Below are 20,523 nucleotides of genomic sequence, written 5' to 3' on the forward strand. Positions count from 1 at the left end.
CAAAAAAATATTGCTACAATTTATGTCAGAGTGTTCTTTCTATGTTTTCCTCTAAGAGCTTTATAGTATCCAGTCTTACATTTAGGTCTTTAATCCATTCTGAGTTTATTTTTGTAAATGGCATTAGAGAATGTTCTAATTTCATTCTTTTACATGTAGCTGTCCAGTTTTCCCAGCACCACTTATTGAAGAGACTGTCTTTTTTCCATTGTATATTCTCGTCTCCTCTGTCATAGATTAATTGATCATATGTGTGTGGGTTTATTTCTGCACTCTCTGTTTTGTTTCATTGATCTATATGTCTGTTTTTCTGTGCCAGTATCATACTGCTTTGATTACTGTATCTTTGTAGTATAGTCTGAAGTCAGGGAGTGTGATTCCTTCAGCTCTGTTATCTTTCTCAAGATTGTTTTGGCTATTCAGGGTCTTTTGTGTTTCCATACGAATTTTAAAATTATTTGTTCTAGTTCTGTGAAAAATGCCATTGGTATTTTGATACAGATTGCATTTAATCTGTAGTTTGCCTTGGGTAGTATGGTCATTTTAACAGTATTAATTCTTCCAACCCAAGAACATAGAATATCTTTCCACCTGTTTGTGTCATCTTCAATTTCTTTCATCCGTGTCTTAGAGGTTTCTAAGTATAGGTCATAACTCTGTTTTACCAGAGAAGAGGGAGAATGTCTCCTGCTGTCCTTGAAGAAGTAAATGCTATGCTGTGAGAGGGCTTGTGATAGGACTATAATGTAGCTAGGACCTGTGGGGGTCTCAGGAGCTGAGAGTGATCCCTGGGTAACAGCAAGAAAGATCTGAGTATGGGTAACAATATTTGATCTTGGAAGAGGACCCTGAGTTCCAGAAAGGAACACAGCCTGGCTGACAACTAGATTGCAGTCTTGTGAGATCCTGAGCAGAGAACTCAGTTAAACTGTGCCTGTAGCTGTGGCCCATTGAAATTGTAATAATATATGTATAAAAGTTGGCAAATTTGTGGTAATTTGTTATATAGCAATAGAAAAATAATACAAACACGAGTGCAAAAACTATTACAAACTATTCCTGTTTAGAAAAAGTAGCAATTCATACACAGAGGTCATGTAAATATCCCATGTTCACAGAGCATATAAAGGATTCATATCTTTTTCTACCCAACAGCAAGGGCTGTGACCTGTCTATCCCAGCACAGAAAAAGTTACCTTGGTAACAACAGGAGTTGTTCTCAGGGTTCTATGGCCATGATTTTGCAGCATATACAATAAATAATATATAAATCAAATTTAATTTCTTACATATGATTATGTGAGTTAAAAGTTGCTTCTCTCTTTGACTTAAAAAACTGGTTCAAGATTCTTTTTAAACAGGTGACATCTTGCAAATGGAAATTTCAAGCTAAGGTTCATGTAGTCATTGATGAGTTCTATGGCTAGTCTCACTGCCATTACTAAACTATCTGCCCTAGAGCATTGTAACTCAGGATTAAGGAAACAGGACCCTGTTATCTTCAACCAGTGACTCAAATTATATTTATCTTCTTATTGCTGGCAAATAAGAGGTGTTGGTAGATACTGGTCCAAAAAGAAAAGTTCTCAGACTAATCCCTGAGGTACATACAAAACAAGGCTATTGGTGACCACCATATTTTAGTCTCTCTGTTCACGTCAATCGGTTGGTATGACATAACTCAGGTCAATAGACTGGTCATAACAGAATTTAGCTTGATTTTTTTCACCAGTAACTACTTCTTTGAAATTTCACCCTTTTCTAACATGTATATGAATAGCAAATGAGATGCAAACATTGTGCAACAGATTCTGTAACGATAAACATTTAAATATTACATTTGCATGCTGACAAATGGCTTGTAATCTGTGTCTTATTGATCTTCTGGGTAGTAATATCTTGACTTTTTGTAATTATGTCCTTAATTTTGATTGTGAAGTTGTCTCAAACATTCAGATGGGACTGGTTACAATTGGACAAGAACACAATTTAAGATTATCTGGCAAGAATGCTTTCTTTTACTGTTGTGCAAACTTGAGGTTCAATAACACTAAAGTGGACAAAACAGTTAATGGACAAACCAATTATTAGTAATGGGGTTTATGTTTTCTAATTCCCAAGCCACTACTCCTTCCATTACAACGAATGTTTGCATATCTAAAGGCTACTGGTGGCTCTGGAACTTCCATACAGGAGAAGTTTGGAGGTGAAAATCCAATTGGAAGGAGGAAGGGATCTAGGAAACTTGGTAAGAGTGAGCTGGGGATATTATTGTGGGATAAAAGCTTTTCAACCCGCTCTTTGGGGTCACTCCTGGAAAGAGAGTCAATATATGGTAAAGTTATAGATGTTTGATAAATGATCTGCATGGCATGCTGCCATTTGTGAGCAGATTTAATAGGGATAAAATTGCAGTAATAATTATATTTTCCATTGATCATCCTACAAAGGTCACCGTTGCCAGGGGTAAAAGAGTGTTTTATTGCAAACTCTTCCGTGGATATCTCTTTCACTTTCTGCTCCAGCTGAAACCTGGGTCTCCCTCATGACACTGCTTTCCCTGCAGCTCTCACAAGTACTGTTTTTACTTTTGTTTGTTTTTTGTTTTCCCGCCCACATCTTTCATATCAGCACCACTGAGTCTGGAATGGCATAGACATCCTACTTAGTCATCATTGTCTCTTCCATTCTGTTGTCCCTCCACCCTTCATAAAATGATAAAACTTTGAAAAATCATTTCATCATACTATCTTCACTAACCCCAATGTTTAGTCATCTTGTCCTCTGTCAGATCACAAATGATCATTTCTTGAGGTTTTAGCTCCTGGCTTAATGTCGCTCTCTCCAATACTGCTCCATTATAATTTGAGGCATATTTCAAAATCTATGTAGACAATTCTAATTTCCTGGATTCTCAGTTTTTTGATTCCTTAAGCTTGCCCTTTAATTCACTCAACCTTTTTTCCTGGGTCACACTGATAACCTTGTTATTTCCAATGATATTATTTATTATCATAATTTCAAATATGCCAGTCTCTTAGTTTCAGCTTTTACCTTGCCAGCTCATTCTCCCTGGTACCTAAACTAAAAAAGTCCTTCAAATCCACTGGAGTATTTAATCCTTTGACTCCATCATTATAAATTTCATTGTCAATCATTATAATTATTCTCTTGCATATACTCTCAACACATGGTGCTTTTCACACTTTACATACTTGCTTCATTATTTTCCAACCTTGGTTAAATCCATCCGAGAAAAATAAGTTCCTATTCTCCAACCTCAGGAAAGAAAGTAGAAAATAGGCTCTTTTTGGTTCCTAATTCCAAGCCTGAAATAGGTAACCACAGAATCAGTTTAGACCAGTCCCAATCGATCAAACAGCTCCATGTCAGTTCTTGAGATTTGTAAAGTCGGTCAATCCCTAAACTTTATCCTAAAGTCAGCTGATCCCTAAATCCAATATTTCCCATAAAACAAACAACAAAACTCTCTCTCTCTCAACTCTTTGCTTTGTTGCTTTGTTTCACATGGTGTTCTCTTATTTGTCATGTAATGAGAATCACTACTGTTATATTTGGGTGGTGGCCTCTTCCACTGGCACAACTCTCCACCTACTGAGGATGAATTTCTTTACTTAATTGTGACTGGAGAAAAATACACAATGGTGATAAGTAAGCGCTTCCATGATGTAAGGTAATAAACCATTATTTTCTTAATCAGCTAAGTCCTCTCCTCTCTTAGACCACTATTTTACACTTCTCTTCTCTCTTCAAACTTCCAGCACCTCTTCCTCCATCCTCATTCCCAACTGAGTTTGCATTCGAATTCACTGAAAAATATTGAGGCAATCAAAAAACATCTTCCACAAACTTCCATCTTGCACTTATTTTCATGTTAGTGTACTCTGCTGTCTCTCCTGTTACTGTGGATGATCCTAGTAAAGGCCAGTCCCTCTACTTGTGCAATGGATCTCATCCTTTCTCACACACTCAAAGGACAGTGTCTCAGCAACTCTTCAATTATTCCCTAAGTCTCCTGCCACAACTGTTCCCTCCTCTCTACTGGATCATTTATATTAGTGTACAAACATTTCGGAAGAATAGATCCTCTCTTGATCACGTTTCACTGTCTAGTGTTTATTTTTTGCTTTAAGTTTACAGAAAACATCTTGAATGAGGTGTCTCTACTCATGTTTGCACTATTTCTCCTCTCATTTGCTCTCGAAACTACTCAATCAGATTATTTCCTCCCTTATAATTCAGTTAAAACTCTTATCGAGGTCACCAATGACTTTTCCTTCTCGATCCTGAGATCATCTCATTCAGTCTAATGATTATAAACATTAGTTATATGTAGAATACTCCTAAATCAGTATCTCCAGCAAGGACATTTTCCCTGAATTCCAGACTTGTATGTCAACAGCCTACAGGATATCTCCGCTAGGATGTCTCAAATGCATCTCTGAGCCCTTGATACTGTCTCCTAATCCTGCCTCCTCTGCAGCCTCTCTTTTGTCAGTTAAAGGCAATTTCATTCTTCTCGTTGTTTATGTGAGCCATCCTGGTCATCCTTTACTCCTCTATTTTTATTTCTCCCCTTGTCTGGTCATCAGAAAATTCTATTGGCTCTATCTTTACAATACACCCAGAATTTGCCTACTTCTCACTACTGCTGCAGGCACCATCTTGATCCAAGCCACCATAATCTCTTATCTGGATTACTAGAATAGCCCCACACCCTGCTTCTATCTATAACTCCTTTCAGTCTATCCTGAACCCAGCACACAGGATGACCCAGTTAAACTGTAATTTAGATTTTATCACTACTCTGCTCAAAACCCTCAGTGGTTTTCCATTTTACTCTGATGAAAAGCCAATAGCTTGCGAGGCCCTAAATAATATGACTCTTAATTACCCTTTGTCCTCCTCTTGCTCTTTCCCTCCTTCATACTAGCCCTATGTCCCTTTTCTTTTTCCAGATATGCTCTTGTCTTAGTGACTGTGGGCATACTGTGTTACTGTAATATGCTTCCCTCAAATATCCACAATATCCACATAGCTGGCCCTCTCAACTCCTTCACATCTTTACTCAGAAGAACCCATCTCAGCTAATCTTTCTGTGACCACCCTATGTAGAAGCCCACCCCATCCCCACATTTCCTATCCCCAGTCTGCATTTACCTCTTAACACACTATTGATTTATCTGGTTTGCTATCTGTCTCCCTCACAGAAATGTTTGTTTTGTTCACTATTGTACATCTAATATGGAAAACACTGCCTTCCACCCGGTAGATTCACAAAATATTTTTGAATAAATGATGCTGTTTCAGATTCATTAGCAGTAAGGTTTATATTTTGAATTCTTATTTAAAAGGAGTGCAAAATATTCTGCGAATTGATGTATACCCCGTCTTATGATCTATTTTAGAACCAGTGACAAGAATTTTGAATCATTTCCCTGGAACTCCAGGTGAAGTGAACTCCTCTACAAAACGATTCTATGATGTTGGCCACATTATCACTGTCTTCCAATCATCTAAGTTAAATATTTCCTACTTTGCACTATTCAATGTTTTTTATGTGCTTGGTAACTGAAGAAAATAGGGTCTTGAAATTTCTTATGAATAGGTAACGGAGTTCTAAAAGGTATGGCATACATTTAATATGCATGTAAAAATCCCAGTTTTGTAGTTTTATTATTACGTGTTTGATTTTTTAGGATTTTTTTTCTTCTCCTCTCTCTCTTCCATTGTAGAAGTTCCATTTCATAATGGGCTACTGATCAGACCTGTTATTCTAATGGTGGAATCCCAAAGGAAAACATGTTTCAGATGTAAAGTATTCCCCTCAGATTCCCTGGCGGTCATGGAAAGCAGGAGAAATTCTTGATGTATGAAGTCACTGTCACCATTGTCAAAGCACTGTAGTGTGGGAAATGAACCGCAAATAAAATCAAAGGGTATTTCTTCCAAAGCACTGAATATTAGTGCACAGACAACAATTTTTTTGTTAAAGTACAAAATATTTCAGAGCAAATCTTAATGTTTAAATACCCAGAGAACACTTCTCAGCCTAGGTGCTGGAGGTGGCAAATTTTTGACACACTTGTAAACAGCAATATATGAGAAAGTAAACACTCTCCATTAAAGTACTGAAAAAATTTACTTTTGGAAACATGGAATTCTGTATAGATCCAACCAAACTTCCATAACAAATGCCACCATAAAGGTAGTTCTCTGTCCTTTGCTCTAGGAATTAATTTTAAGGTATGCATCTTTTTTGTTTTTTCCTTTAAGGGCTCTTAAGTCTAAATTAAATAGCCTCAGTAAAGTAGTATTAAAGTTGAACTGAAATCCAAGAGAGCAATACAATTGGAGGTAGGTTAAAATTCCTTTCTTGCTCTTCAACCTTGCTGTGTTAAGGTATTGTAATGATCTAAGACAGTGTGTCATTTTCATGCTAGGCAACATATGTTACAACTCCCAAATTAGAGAACAGCTATTCCCCCAAATTGTTATTTTAACTATACAGTTATTCTCAGTTTAGAATTAGGTCAGGCACCAAAAGTTACTCTGTAATACTGGGAATGAATAGCATAACCCTCAGCCCAAAGTATAATTCTCAAAGCTTCACATCCAGAAATGCATTACAGGACACAGAGAATTAAAAAAAGATTTTGATTATTGCTTAATATGGGGATATGAACGTGTTTATCTTTGTAAGTAGCACTTCTATACAAGTGGCTGAAATGTGGCAAAACGGGCACAGACAGTCTCAATGTAAGTTGCAAAATCAAACATTCAGGCATGAAAAGTCTTTTTCTTAAGTTGTTTTCAAGCTTCATCCTTTTTCCTACAATAACTAAAGCAAAGCCACAGTAGCTGCAGCCATTTGCATCTAAGGAAGAGATGTTTTGCTTTGGTGATATAGTTAATGAGTCTAAAAATATTCAGTATAATAATTCTGTCAAAGCCCCCCCAGTCTCCTCAATGAGCGGAAGCCTGCAGGATTCCAATGGGGAGCCAAGTAATGAGCTCTCAGCATTCACTCCCACACCGTCCGGGCGAAATGTGCTCGGGTCGCTATGGTTCCACATCATTAGCAACATGAAACAAAGACACATGCTTGACTTTAATAAGCGACTAAAGTTGCCGGCTTACTAGTCTGTTACTGCAGTAAACTCTGTATTTCAAAACAAGTCCCTGCAAAGAGAAAGCAGGGAGGGCTTTGGCAAATAGAGTTAGGTTTAATTTAATGTGGCAAATGATTGAGCAGAATGGAAAAGACAAAAGGGCACAGGAAGTCATGAGTTTCTGACACTAAGGCTCCCAGGCTCACTGCAGACTGTAGTCTCGCTGCTGGCGATGATGGTTACAGTGGGCTGCAGTGATAGGGCTACAGGCATATGTGAGCGAGTTTTAGTTGATATTCTTGCAAGACAGGAAGTGAACAAGCTTCTTTTCCACTGGGAAAAGTCCAGACATGATTAACTTGGGCATGACCAAATAGGTCAATAATATGACAATGAATTTCTAGCACAATAATTAAGTGGGAAAATTTGTGTGATTTGTTCTTCTTGTTCTGCACATACCAATAATGCATTAGCATGGATTCATTTAGTTTCTTTCATTAGGTGAAATCACATAGCTACAATTTAAGATAGTGACGGTTCAATTTGAATACTTAAAAGTTATTTCTGCAAAACAACATTAAATTATTTTTCTTTTATTTTTAGCATAGGCTTTTGCACACCAGCATTGAAGAAGTGATCTGGAATCTATCTATACATGCATACTAATTGCTTCAGGAGTGATACTCCCATCTAATAATCAGGTCTTACTGATATCAGTTACCAGGATAAAAGAAGAATTATTGCAGAGAATGAAACAGGTAAAAATAAATGCTTCACCTTGGGATATTAGGAGTCAATATATTTTACACTTACACTATTCCTGTCAGTTATTAAAATATTTCAACTTTTCTTCAAATAAAAAGTTCATATATATAATCCCCAAATCTCAGCAAAACAAAAACAAAACTCCCAAAACAAATAAAAATTTTTTTCTTAATATTATCAGTTAAAATAAGAGAGGGTCCATCTTCCAATTTAACATTGGGACTTAAATGTACGGGGTTTATGTAAGTGCTCTTTTAAATTTCAGATTCTTGTTTTTTTTTCCTATGGCCAGAATAATCTTCAATCCTTTTTCTGCCATTTGATATATGATGATTTTCCCCATAATACTGGAAACTATGAAGTTCATAAGTATGTCTTTAGCAAACAGAGGACAAAAATGACAGTTCAGCATCAGCCCAATGCAAATATCAAGGAACACATTAAACCATTCATCAGTTGTCTTTGGTTATGGTTACACAACTGTCTTGTCAACAAGGATACCATGAAATACTTTTATATTTTGCAAAAATCAACATATGCTCTAAATGGTAGTAAGAGTAAAATTCTCCAGTCATCTCCTAAATAAGCCAATCTAGAATAGTTGAGATTTAATTTCATTCCCACTTTAGTTTCTTTTCCTTTTGAAAAATGAGACTAAATTTCTGACTTTAGTTTTCTGGCATTTCTTCTGCCTGCTCCACAGCTTCTCATCAGTAACTGGCATTGGTTCCTTGATCACATGGGCACATTCTTTCAGGACTTAGGAATGCTTTCCTGGGTCTCGAAAATATCAGTTTCTTCATGAAATCTGGGCTCTCTCGTTACTATTTACTTTACTCCTTCTAAGGTTATGATTAATCTCTTTGGTGAAGAAGATTGAAGGAAAATAAAAGTTCATTTGTTTTTATTTCTGTTTATCTTTGGCTTGGTGCTCTCAAAGTGGTTGGATCATATGAATTATTGTTTCATTTTATTTTTTTATTTTTTAAAGTCTTTATTGAAGTTGTTACAATATGGCTTCTGTTTTATGTGTTTTTTTGTTTTTTTTTGGCAGTGAGGCATGTGGGATCTCAGCTCCCCAACCAGGGATAGAACCCGCACCCCCTGCACTGGAAGGTGAAGTCTTAACCACTGGACCATCAGGGAAGTCCCTGTTTCATTTTAAAAAACATTCTGTTTTATAATAAAATGACTATATTGAACATATAATCTAATAATAAAAGGATAGCGTTAATTTTAATGCTAATTTTAAATTATAATAAGCATGTGTGTTACAAGATAAATCTCTGCTGTTGTAACTGAGAAAACAACATCATTTGATCCTCCATCAGTGTGAAAATAGAGTGTGAGATTTAAAAGAGATGACCACACTCTAGAAGTACAGAAATAGATGAAAGATAAGCTATTTCATTTAAATGCCAATAGTGTACTTTCTCAAGAAAAATCCAGGGGAGATTATTAATATGCATGCAAAGATCTTGTCAATGATATAACCACTCCTATTATACAGTCTTATCTACATCAAGATAGTATTGTATAAGAGAGCACAATTTATTTTAAAAATTCATGTTTGTGGAGAAGTGGTTCTGGAATGGTGCAGTAGGGACTGCTGAAAGTATGTTCATCTGTTTAAGCAAAATCTGACAGAAAACAACTTTTCCAGAACACTGAACATTAACCAAGTCTTCCAACTATCAAAGTATCCATTAAAGGGAAATGGCTGAATTTCTGTAAGAGCATCAAGCTTTGTGGCATCTTGACTTGCTCTATTCCCATTCTCCCATCTGCAGCTCTTCACAATCCTGGAAACCCAACAGCCTTGAAACCACACTAACTGTGAGAACCAGTTATTATCAGACCCTGAAGAGAACATAATGGGTTTGAAGCTCCCCCAGAAGATTCATCCCCAGATAATGTCACTATTTGACCTATCTGGCAACTCCTAGGAAAAGTCCCATACTCAGTGCTTATCTTTGTTTGACATGACTCACAGCTTAATCAGTGTGAACAAGCCTAGTCCTAAGATATTTGTCTAAAACAATCAGTGGCAATTGTTTAACATCCTAGCTGCCTGATGTGAGGATACCTGTTGGAACTAGCAAGAGGCTGAGCAAAAAACTGAAAGGGGGAAAGTGGGAAATGAGGTATCTTTGGAGGGTCTTTGAAAATTTCTGATATAGTACCAGGAATCTAGGAGGTCATGCCTACGTGCAGGGTTGTGCACATACCCAGGAGACATGACAAGGCTCCAGTCTCTCAACTCTGTCTTCTGTTGAGACTCTGCAAAAGCAGAAAGTGAAGGTAAGGAAGAGTTGTAAACTGCCAGATTGTTGAATGCATGCCCAACACACACACACAGAGTCCCTTGGCAATTACTGGTTCATTGGTTCAAGGAATTTAAAGAAATCTCTGTCAAATCATCACAGGACCACTAACTGAGCAGAGACTTCAGTGGCTGCACATGACAAAGAACACAGACTTTACAGAATTAGTCCAGGAAAATCACAAAACAAACAAATAAATAGCAGCAGCTGCAGCAGCAACCACCACAACAAATAGCAACAACAATAAACTCTAGGGAGGGAAAATTTGATTTCCAGAGTTGTCATGTTATATTATTTAAAATGTCCAGTTCTCAAAAAAAATTATAAGATATGAACTGAAACATGAAGGTATGATCCATAAGAAAATAACAAGCAGTCAATAGAAAAAAATTCAAGGAAAGCTCAGATGTTGGATTTCCTAGGCAAAGATTTTAAGTCAGCTCTTACAAGTATGTTCAAAGAACTAAAAGAAACCATACTTAAAGAATTAAAGGAATGTATGAGAATGATGTCAAACCAAATAGAGACTTTCAATAAGGAGATAGAATTACAAAAAAGAACCAAATAGAAATTCTGGAGTTGAAAAGTATAACTGAAATGAAAAATTAACTAGAGGGTCTCAACCACAGATTTGAAGTGGCGAAAGAAAGAACCAAGTACACTTGAAGATAGATCAGTTGAGATTGTTCACTCTGAAGAACAGAAAGAAGAATGAAAAAAATGCACTGAATCTCAGAGACCTGAGGGAAACCACAAAGCACACCAATGTATGCATAACAGAAACCACAGAATGAGAGGAGAGTCAGAAATGGACAAAAATAGTATTTGAAGAAATAATGGACAAAAATTCCAAACTCCAAGGAAAAATGATCTATACATCCAAGAAGCTTGTCAAATTCCAAGCAAGGTAACCTCAGATATCCACACCTAGACATACCATAGTCAAACTGTTGAAAGATAAAGACAAAGAGAGGAAGTTGAAAAAAAAAAGTGAGAAAAATAACTCATCATATACAAGGGATCCTCAGAAACATTCCCAGCTGACTGATCATCAGAAACCATGGAGGCCAGAAGAATAACATATTCAAAGTGTTGAAAGAAGACTATCAACCAACAATTCTACATACAGTAAAACTATGCTTCAAACATGAAGAAGTTAAGACAGTCCTACATGAGAAAAAGCCGAGAGGTTTTTAAAAAAATTTTCTAGCAGACTTGCTCTAAAGAATGTCTTTCATACTGAAAAAAAAAGTGAAACCACTGGACAGTAACTCAAATTCAAATGAAGAAATAAAGAGCATCAATAAACAGATAAACATAAATTGCCAAAAATGTATTTTTGTTTCTAGCACTTTTCTCCTCACATATTTAAAAAGCAACTGCATAAAGAAAAAATTATTAAATTATTATTATAATTATATAATTATAATGTAGAGAAATGTCCTTTGTATGACAATAACAGCCATGGAGGAGCGAGGGGGAACAGAGCTTTATTGGAGCAAAGTTTTTGTACAATATAGAAATAAAGTTAATATTAATCAAGATTAGATTGTGATAAGATATTAACTGTAATTCCCAGGGTAATCACTAACAAAATAACATGACAATATATACAAAGAAATAACAAGGGAATTAAAATAACACACTAGATAACATCTATTTAACAAAGAAAATGAAGTAATGGTAGAATGGAGTAACAAAAACACATAAAATATTTAGAAAAAAATATAGTAAAATGATAGATGCAGGAAAAGCCTTTGACAAAAACCAGCATCCCTAATGAAAATAGGGGTAGGAGGGAAATTCCTCTGTTTGGTAAGGGCCATCCAGAAAAGTTGCCACAGCTAACACTATCCTTAATGGTGAAAGACTGAATGCTTTCCCCTATGGTCAGGAAAAAGAAAAGAATGTCCACACATCTATTTAACATTGTACTGGCAGTTTTATATGGGGATATTAAGCCAGAAAACAAATAAAGGCTTTCAGTTTGGAAAAGAAGTTAAATTTCCTCTATTCACAGATGACAGATGACATGTTCTTGTATATAGAAGATCCTAAAGAATCCGAAAAAAAAAGTAGAACCAATAAATGAGGGTTCTATCCTTCATTAGGTTGAAGGATACAAGATCAATGAACAAATAATCAATTATGTTTCTATACAATAGGAATGAACAATCCAAAAATAAAATTAAGAAAACAGTTGCATTAAAATAGTATCCAGAAATAAAATAATTTGAAATAAATTTAACAAAAAAAGTGCAAAACTTGTACTCTGAAAATGATGAATATTGTTGGAAGTAATTTAAGACTTAATAAATAGAAAGACATCCCATGTTCACTGATCAAAAGGTGCAATGTTGTTAAGATGGCAGTGTTGCCCAGTTTGATCTACAGGCTCAACAAAATCCCTATAAAGTGCCAAACTACATTCTTTGGGTAAATTTGACAAGCAGTTTCTAAAAATTACATGAAAATGCCAAGGATCTAGAAAAATCAAAACAATCTTGCAAAAGAAGAACAATGTTGGAGGACTTAGACTTCCTAATTTCAAAACTTACTGTAAAGTGTTGTGGTACTAATATAAGGATAAACACATAGAAGACTAGAATATAATTGAGAGTCCAGAAATAAACCCTTACATTTATAGTCAGCTGAATTCTGAGAAAAGTGCCAGGACAATTAAATGGAGGAAAGAACAGTTTTCTCAACAAATGGTGTCAGGACAACTGGATATCTACATGCAGTTGTCACTGTGCCTTATACCATATAGATAAAATAAAAATGGATCATAAATCTAATAGTTAAAACTACAAAACTCCTAAAAGAAAATCTTTATAATTTTGGATTAGTCAAAACTTTCTTAGATATGACTCCAAAAGTATCCAGAATACTTGAGGAACTCATACAAGCCAATAAAAAGGCAAATAACTCAGTTTAAAAATGGGCAAATGATTTGAGTAGACATTTCTTGAAAAAAGATATATAAATGACCATTTAGCACATGAAATGATAATAAACATCATTAGTCACTTGGGAAATGAAAACCAAAATGGGATACCACTTCATACTCACTGAGGTTATTAAACAACAACAACAACAACAACACAAACAAACAAACAAAAAACCCAGAAAATAAAAGGTGAGGCTATGGAGAAATTGGAACTCTCATACATTGCTGGTGGGATTGTAAAATGATACAGCCACTTAGGAAAACATACTGATATATAGTTACCATATGACATGTGATTTCACTTCTAGGTATATACTCAAGAGAAAAGTAAATACATGTTCACACATAAACTGGTACATGAATGTTCATAGCAGCAGTATTAATAACATCCCAAAGTGAAAATAACCCAAATGTCAATCAACTGATGAATGAATAGACAAAATATGGTATATCCATTCAATGGAATATTATCCAGCAATAAAAATAATGAATTACTGAATCAGACACAACATCAGTGAACTTTAAAACACTATGCTCGGGCTTCCCTGGTGGCGCAGTGGTTGAGAGTCCGCCTGTCGATTCAGGGGACATGGGTTCGTGCCCCGGTCTGGGAATATCCCACATGCCGCAGAGTGGCTGGGCCTGTGAGCCACGGCCGCTGAGCCTTTGCGCCTGGAGCCTGTGCTCTGCAACGGGAGAGGGCACAACAGTGAGAGGCCCGCGTACCACAAAAACAAAAAAAAACAAAAAAAACCACTATGCTCAGTGAAAGAAGCCAGTGATATAAAGGTCACATACTGTATAATTTTATTTATATAAAGTATGCAGAATAGGCAAATCCATAGAGACACAAAATAGATTAGTAGCTGTAGGTCTGGTTATATGAAGGAATGTAGTGTCACTGCTAATTAGGATAGGTTTCCTTTTAGAGTGTTAAAATGTTCAAAATTAGATAGTGGTGATGGTTGCACAACTCTGAATATGTGAAAAAACACTGAATTGAACACTTTAAAAGGATGAATTTTATGATATGTAAATTGTATCTCAATAAAGCTATTATAAAAAGTCCACATTTGCAATACAAATAACTAGAGCTGGTACAGTGCCACATTTCTGGTTTTATAAGATACTTTTATGCCAATAAAGTATCTTGTTCATATACAGGTCCTTCACAGGATCCCTAGGGAGCTGTTATAATAGAAATTTTCAATCTTATGTTACTACTTATTTAATTATCTGCTTTCTCATGCTCATCTGTAAGTGTGTTGAAGGCAAGAACAGTTCATCTTGCTTTCACTGTGTTGGAAATAGGCATTTAGTAAGTACTTTTTGAGTTCATGAGTGAATGAACACATGAATGAATGAATGAATGAGTGAAAGCTGAAAGTCAAATGTCATTAGAAGGTTGGTGTGTGCATGAAATTAAGACAAAGATAGGTGGAGCGAAAGATTGTCAAGCATACTCTATAATTAGCCTACATAGCAAGAGGATCAACTAAAAGAATCATTCCTAACACTTCTATATGAGTATCCCTAAAATGTAGTAAAGGACAACATGTCAGGTTGCAAGATACGTTCGGTAGATTACTCCTTTCTGCTCATGGACGCCGCCGAGTAAGCATCGTTAACGTCTCCCCCGCCCCCCTCCACTGCCGTCATGTCTAAGTCAGAGTCACCCAAAGAGCCCAAACAGCTGCGGAAGCTCTTCATCAGAGGTTTGAGCTTTGACACAACCGATGAGAGTCTGAGGAGCCATTTTGAGCAGTGGGGAACGCTCACAGATTGTGTGGTAATGAGGGATCCAAACACCAAACGCTCCAGAGGCTTCGGGTTTGTCACATATGCCACTGTGGAGGAGGTGGATGCGGCCATGAATGCAAGGCCACACAAGGTGGATGGAAGAGTTGTGGAACCAAAGAGGGCCGTCTCAAGAGAAGATTCTCAAAGACCTGGTGCCCACTTAACTGTGAAAAAGATTTTTGTTGGTGGCATTAAAGAAGACACTGAAGAACATCATCTAAGAGATTTTGAACAGTATGGGAAAATTGAAGTGATTGAAATCATGACTGATTGAGGCAGTGGCAAAAAGAGAGGCTTTGCTTTCGTGACCTTTGATGACCATGACTCTGTAGACAAGATTGTCATTCAGAAATACCACACTGTGAATGGCCACAACTGTGAAGTAAGGAAAGCCCTATCTAAGCAAGAGATGGCTAGTGCCTCATCCAGCCAAAGAGGTTGAAGTGGTTCTGTAAACTTTGGTGGTGGTCGTGGAGGTGGTTTTGGTGGGAATGACAACTTTGGTCGTGGAGGAAACTTCAGTGGTCGAGGTGGCTTTGGTGGCAGCCGTGGTGGTGGTGGATATGGTGGCAGTGGGGATGGCTATAGTGGATTTGGTAATGATGGAAGCAGTTTTGGAGGTGGTGGAAGCTACAATGCTTTTGGCAGTTACAACAATCAATCTTCCAATTTTGGACCCATGAAAGGAGGAAACTTTGGAGGCAGAAGTTCTGGCCCCTATGGTGGTGGAGGCCAATACTTTGCCAAACCCCGAAACCAAGGTGGCTATGGTGGTTCCAGCAGCAGCAGTAGCTATGGCAGTGGCAGAAGGTTTTGATTACTGCCAGGAAACAAAGCTTAGCAGGAGAGGAGAGCCAGAGAAGTGACAGGGAAGCTACAGGTTACAACAGATTTGTGAACTCAGCCAAGCACAGTGGTGGCAGGGCCTAGCTGCTACAAAGAAGACATGTTTTAGACAATACTCATGTGTATGGGCAAAACTCGAGGACTGTATTTGTGATTAATTGTATAACAGGTTATTTTAGTTTCTGTTCTGTGGAAAGTGTAAAGCATTCCAACAAAGGGTTTTAATGTAGATTTTTTTTTTTTGCACCCATGCTGTTGATTGCTAAATGTAATAGTCTGATCATGACGCTGAATAAATGTGTCTTTTTTTTTTAATGTGCTGTGTAAAGTTAGTCTACTCTGAAGCCATTTTGGTAAACTACCCCAACAGTGTGAAGTTAGAGTTCCTTCAGGGTGATGCCAGGTTCCATTCAAAATTTATTTACAACCTGCTTTGGTGGAGAAGCTACTGTCTTCCGAAACCTTGGTGTAGTTGAACTGACAGTTACTGCGTTGTGACCTGGAGTTCACCGTGAAAAGGGTCACCCAAGCCAATCATGGAGTTTTTTGATTATTAATATATGATTGTTGGCATATCCTATGCAATATATCTAAATTGGATTATGGTACCAGATATAGATGGGAATGAAGCCTGTATATCAACCATTATCATGTGTAATAAATAAACAATTTAATACCAAAAAAAAAGAAAAACATGTCAGGTTGCCACAGAGAAAACCCAGTTGAAGAACAGATTTCTCTTTTCTCATCTGAGGTTGTCCAAGACACCTGTGGTTACTAATTTAGTTTCCAGATAAACCTATAGCTGGTGGATCAGGCACTGTGAAAGATGCCACACTTATGTTACTTAATCTGATTATCTCAACAACTGTATGGAGTATTACTACCCATCCCCACTCCCACTCTGTCTTACAGTAAAGGAAACTGAGAACCAGGGCTGATTTAATTTCCCCAATGTTATAAAGCTTACAAATCAAGAGACGTGATTTTAACTCCTCTGTGTGACATCAAAAGTCATGAGAACTCTTTGTAATAAAATAAATTTGGGGTTAACATTAGTCCAATATATGTCTGAATACTGTGAACCAGTATCAAGGGACCTGAAGACTCTGATAATCATGCATTTCATGATCCTCTTACCTGAGAGATTACACTCAATATCTGGTGTTTCCAACCAACCAGTCTCCATTTTATCCCATTAAAGAATTATAGTGATACAAAGAAACCAAAATAATATTGCTTACATTTCCCTTAGATGACAAAAGATTTCATAAAAATAATCCAACAGTGGTGTCAAAATTACTGAGATTATACACCTCTTTTTTGTTTTTATTATTATTATTATTATTTTGCAGTATGCGGGCCTCTCACTGTTGTGGCCTCTCCCGTTGTGGAGCACAGGCTCCAGACGCACAGGCTCAGTGGCCATGGCTTACTGGCCCAGCTGCTCTGCGGCATGTGGGATCTTCTCGGACTGGGGCACGAACCCCTGTCCCCTGCATCGTCAGGCGGACTTTCAACCACTGCGCCACCAGGGAAGCCCTTGTTTTTATTTCTATTTTTTAGGTAACACTACTTGTGACTACTAGGAATAATTGGTTCCCTTTAAATACAGACAAGGTCTGTATTTGTAACACTCATACTCCAGTTTTTTGTTTGTTTGTTTGTTTCTAAAGTCTAAAACAATTGTGGATGTATGTGGTGTGTTTTTCTTTTCTTTAAAGCAATTGCTGACCACCATGGGAACTTAACTGTCAGGAAAGTTTCCAATTTTATAAATCAGAGAATGTTTACTACTAAAATCACATACTGAGTTTTTTCCACTGTTATAGCACTTTAGTAGTGAAGTTGTAAGGTATAATGCAACTTCATTCCTGCCTACAGGGTGACCTATGACAAATAATCATTTTCTTTATGTCCTAATTCAAACAACTCTAAGTTAATTAACTTAGGTGAATTTTAGGTTGTATTAGCTAACTGTATGTATGAACCCTTTGTATGTATGTCTTAGTGTCAAGTGAACTCAGAATCCTGTGCACAGCATATAGAGAAACAGGAGTCAAACACACGTTTGTGAGGCTCTACTGCATAAGAATGATTTTTATGAATTCTCACATTGGCTTCCAAGACTGCTGGTGTCACAAAAGCCACTGTAATAAAGCCACTGCTACCTGGAGGCTCAAAAACAGCAACTAATGTTAAATGCACTCAATTCATTTTTTTCTTAAATACTTATTCCAACTTTATGCACGTAGCTAACCCTGATTAGTCCTTCAAGGCTTGGGCAAGCTGTCGTCTTTCCCAACCAGTCATCATTGCATCCTCAGACTGGTTTAGATACTCCTTCTTTGCTCTCATAGCATCTTCATTGTGCATAAAATTATTGCACAGTATTTTAATTGTTGCGGTATATGTCTAGATCCTCTACTAAACTGAAATCGTTTTCTTTTTTTTTTAAATTTATTTTTGGCCGTGTTGGGTCTTCATTGCTGCGCACAGGCTTTCTCTAGTTGTGGCGAGTGGGGGCTACTCTTTGTTGTGGTCTGTGGGCTTCTCATTGCGGTGGCTTCTCTTGTTGCGGAGCACAGGCTCTAGGCGTGCAGGATTCAGTAGTTGTGGTGTGAGGGCTCAGTAGTTGTGGCTCTAGAGCACAGCTGCTCCATGGCATGTGAGATCTTCCTGGACCAGGGCTTGAACCTGTGTCCCCTGCATTGGCAGGCAGCTTCTTAACCACTGCGTCGCCAGGGAAGTCCCTAACCTGAAATCTTGAGGATTTTTCTATTCCTCTTACAAGGCAGTGTGGCTGGCATATAGCAGCTGCTCCATACGTGTAAGTTGAATTATAATTCATTTTATCTAATAAATAATTATTTATTATGTAGCCATCTTTACATTACACATTTACTTATTAAACATATTATTTGAATAATAACTATAATATATAGAGGATTCTGTTGTGAGTACATGAATATAGAAGTGAAAAATATATTATTCTTGCTAAAACTCAAGAAAAGGGCAGTCACTAAAAGAGGGTGTGGACCATAATATGTGTTTACTTAAGGTTAGCTGTTTGGGAATATACCAGTGAAAATGAGGTAGAACTCCTAAGAGAGGTACAAGTCTCCTCTTACTCCTAGAGAGGAGAGATCACTTCAGCTAAGGGGAGAAGGTTTAAACTGGAGGAGGAAGTAGACTCTGACCTCAGGCTTGATGACAGGGTAGATATACGGAAGTGGAGGGAAACATCATTTGAGTCAATGTGAACAGGCTGAGCTTATTAGGCAATGGACAGGAAAGCATGAATCCCAGAGCACAGTAAGTTTAATGGCCTGGCCAAAGAGAAGGGAGAGTAAGGAGAAAAAAACGAGTGATCAAGCTCAAGATTTCGGCTGGACCACAATCTGCAGGAAAAAGTAAAGGAAGTGTTTTAAAAATAGGCAAAATATATATTCTGTACATTTTTCTAAGTTGAATAAAAATAAAAATTTTCAAAGAGTCACTGAAGTTTACTTTGTTTACAAGCAGCACTGCTGCAACAATGGGAATTCCAAGAATCTTTACATGACCTACAGATCTATTTTTTGAATAAATAGTTACGTGGTATTTTATATTTATTTCCCAAGTCACTAAATTTCATTCCAATTGGAAACAGGTGCAAGTATGTCAAACACAGTAGAAACAGACTTAAACTCATCTAGCAAAGGGATACCAATATGATTGATCAGATTTTTCATGATTCCTATATAACTGACATTTATTAAATATAGTAATATGTAGTATAAGTACAGTTACATATAAAGGAAATAATATTTTATAAAAAAGATAAAGTACTTGCAATTTTACCTTGTGCCTTATTTTAAAATCTATTTATTGTTTCTTTAATTAATACATTAAATTATTTATTATATGTCACCATTTGCCAGACCTTGTGCTAGGCACAGTGACCAAGACATGTACTATCATCAAGAAAATACCACATGATGGTAAGAGCACCAGACATAATCTGTGTGTATGTTAGAGAGAGGGAAGGAACCAGGAAAAGCTTTATGGAGGAGACATTTGCACTGAGACTCAAAGGACAATTAGGACTGTAAAAATCTGATTAGGGAGAGGCTTTCTAGGAAAGGGATGGCATAAGCAAATGTCCAGAGTGAGAGACAGCACGGCATACAAAGAACTACACACAATTTAGTGGTGCTGGAATATAGTGTAAAGATATATGATGAGAGTTTAAAGTAAGGATGGGAGTCTGACAGAGGTCAGATTATTGAGAGAGTTTGAACTCTGGAGAGTCACTAAAGGGCATTTAACAACTGTGAGGAGGGAGGTTATGAAAAAGATAAGTCTAGCCACAGGGAGACAAAATAGGAAGCTGCTGGGGATAATCCCGATGAAAAATGACAACTGTACAAACTAGGATTATGATAATAGTGATAGAGAAGAAAGACAAAAAATTCAAATTTTGTTTAGCATGTAAATTATAAGGACTTGAAATTGTACATGGCATAGAGGGAGAGCAAAGAGTCAATGATGGTAATCAGCTCTCTACTGTGATAATGGTCGATGATGGTGCAGCCAAATAAAAGAAAAAAAAAACACAGAAGCAACAGAAAAATTTAGGGGTGGACATGCGTTTCAGGTGCCTGTAAAATTTCTAGTTCGAGATGTCCACTGGTCAGGTCTGAAAGAGTCTGAAGTTCCTTGT

At 36.9% G+C, this 20,523-nt stretch overlaps 1 protein-coding gene and 1 pseudogene across 2 annotated transcripts in view; one reads left to right on the forward strand and one right to left on the reverse strand.

Annotated features, from left to right (window-relative positions):
- Window positions 1-20,523, reverse strand: part of CCDC178 (coiled-coil domain containing 178) — a gene marked incomplete at both ends in the record, with an annotated part of 393,288 nt that overhangs the window by 78,538 nt on the left and 294,227 nt on the right. The window lies entirely within an intron of this gene.
- LOC308627253 (heterogeneous nuclear ribonucleoprotein A1-like) lies at window positions 14,761-16,372 on the forward strand (annotated as a pseudogene). Its single transcript has one exon. The product of its transcript is annotated as a heterogeneous nuclear ribonucleoprotein A1-like (transcript).

This window comes from Mesoplodon bidens (assembly GCF_964165515.1).
Source record: "Mesoplodon bidens genome assembly, chromosome: 13".
Lineage (NCBI taxonomy): Eukaryota > Metazoa > Chordata > Mammalia > Artiodactyla > Ziphiidae > Mesoplodon > Mesoplodon bidens.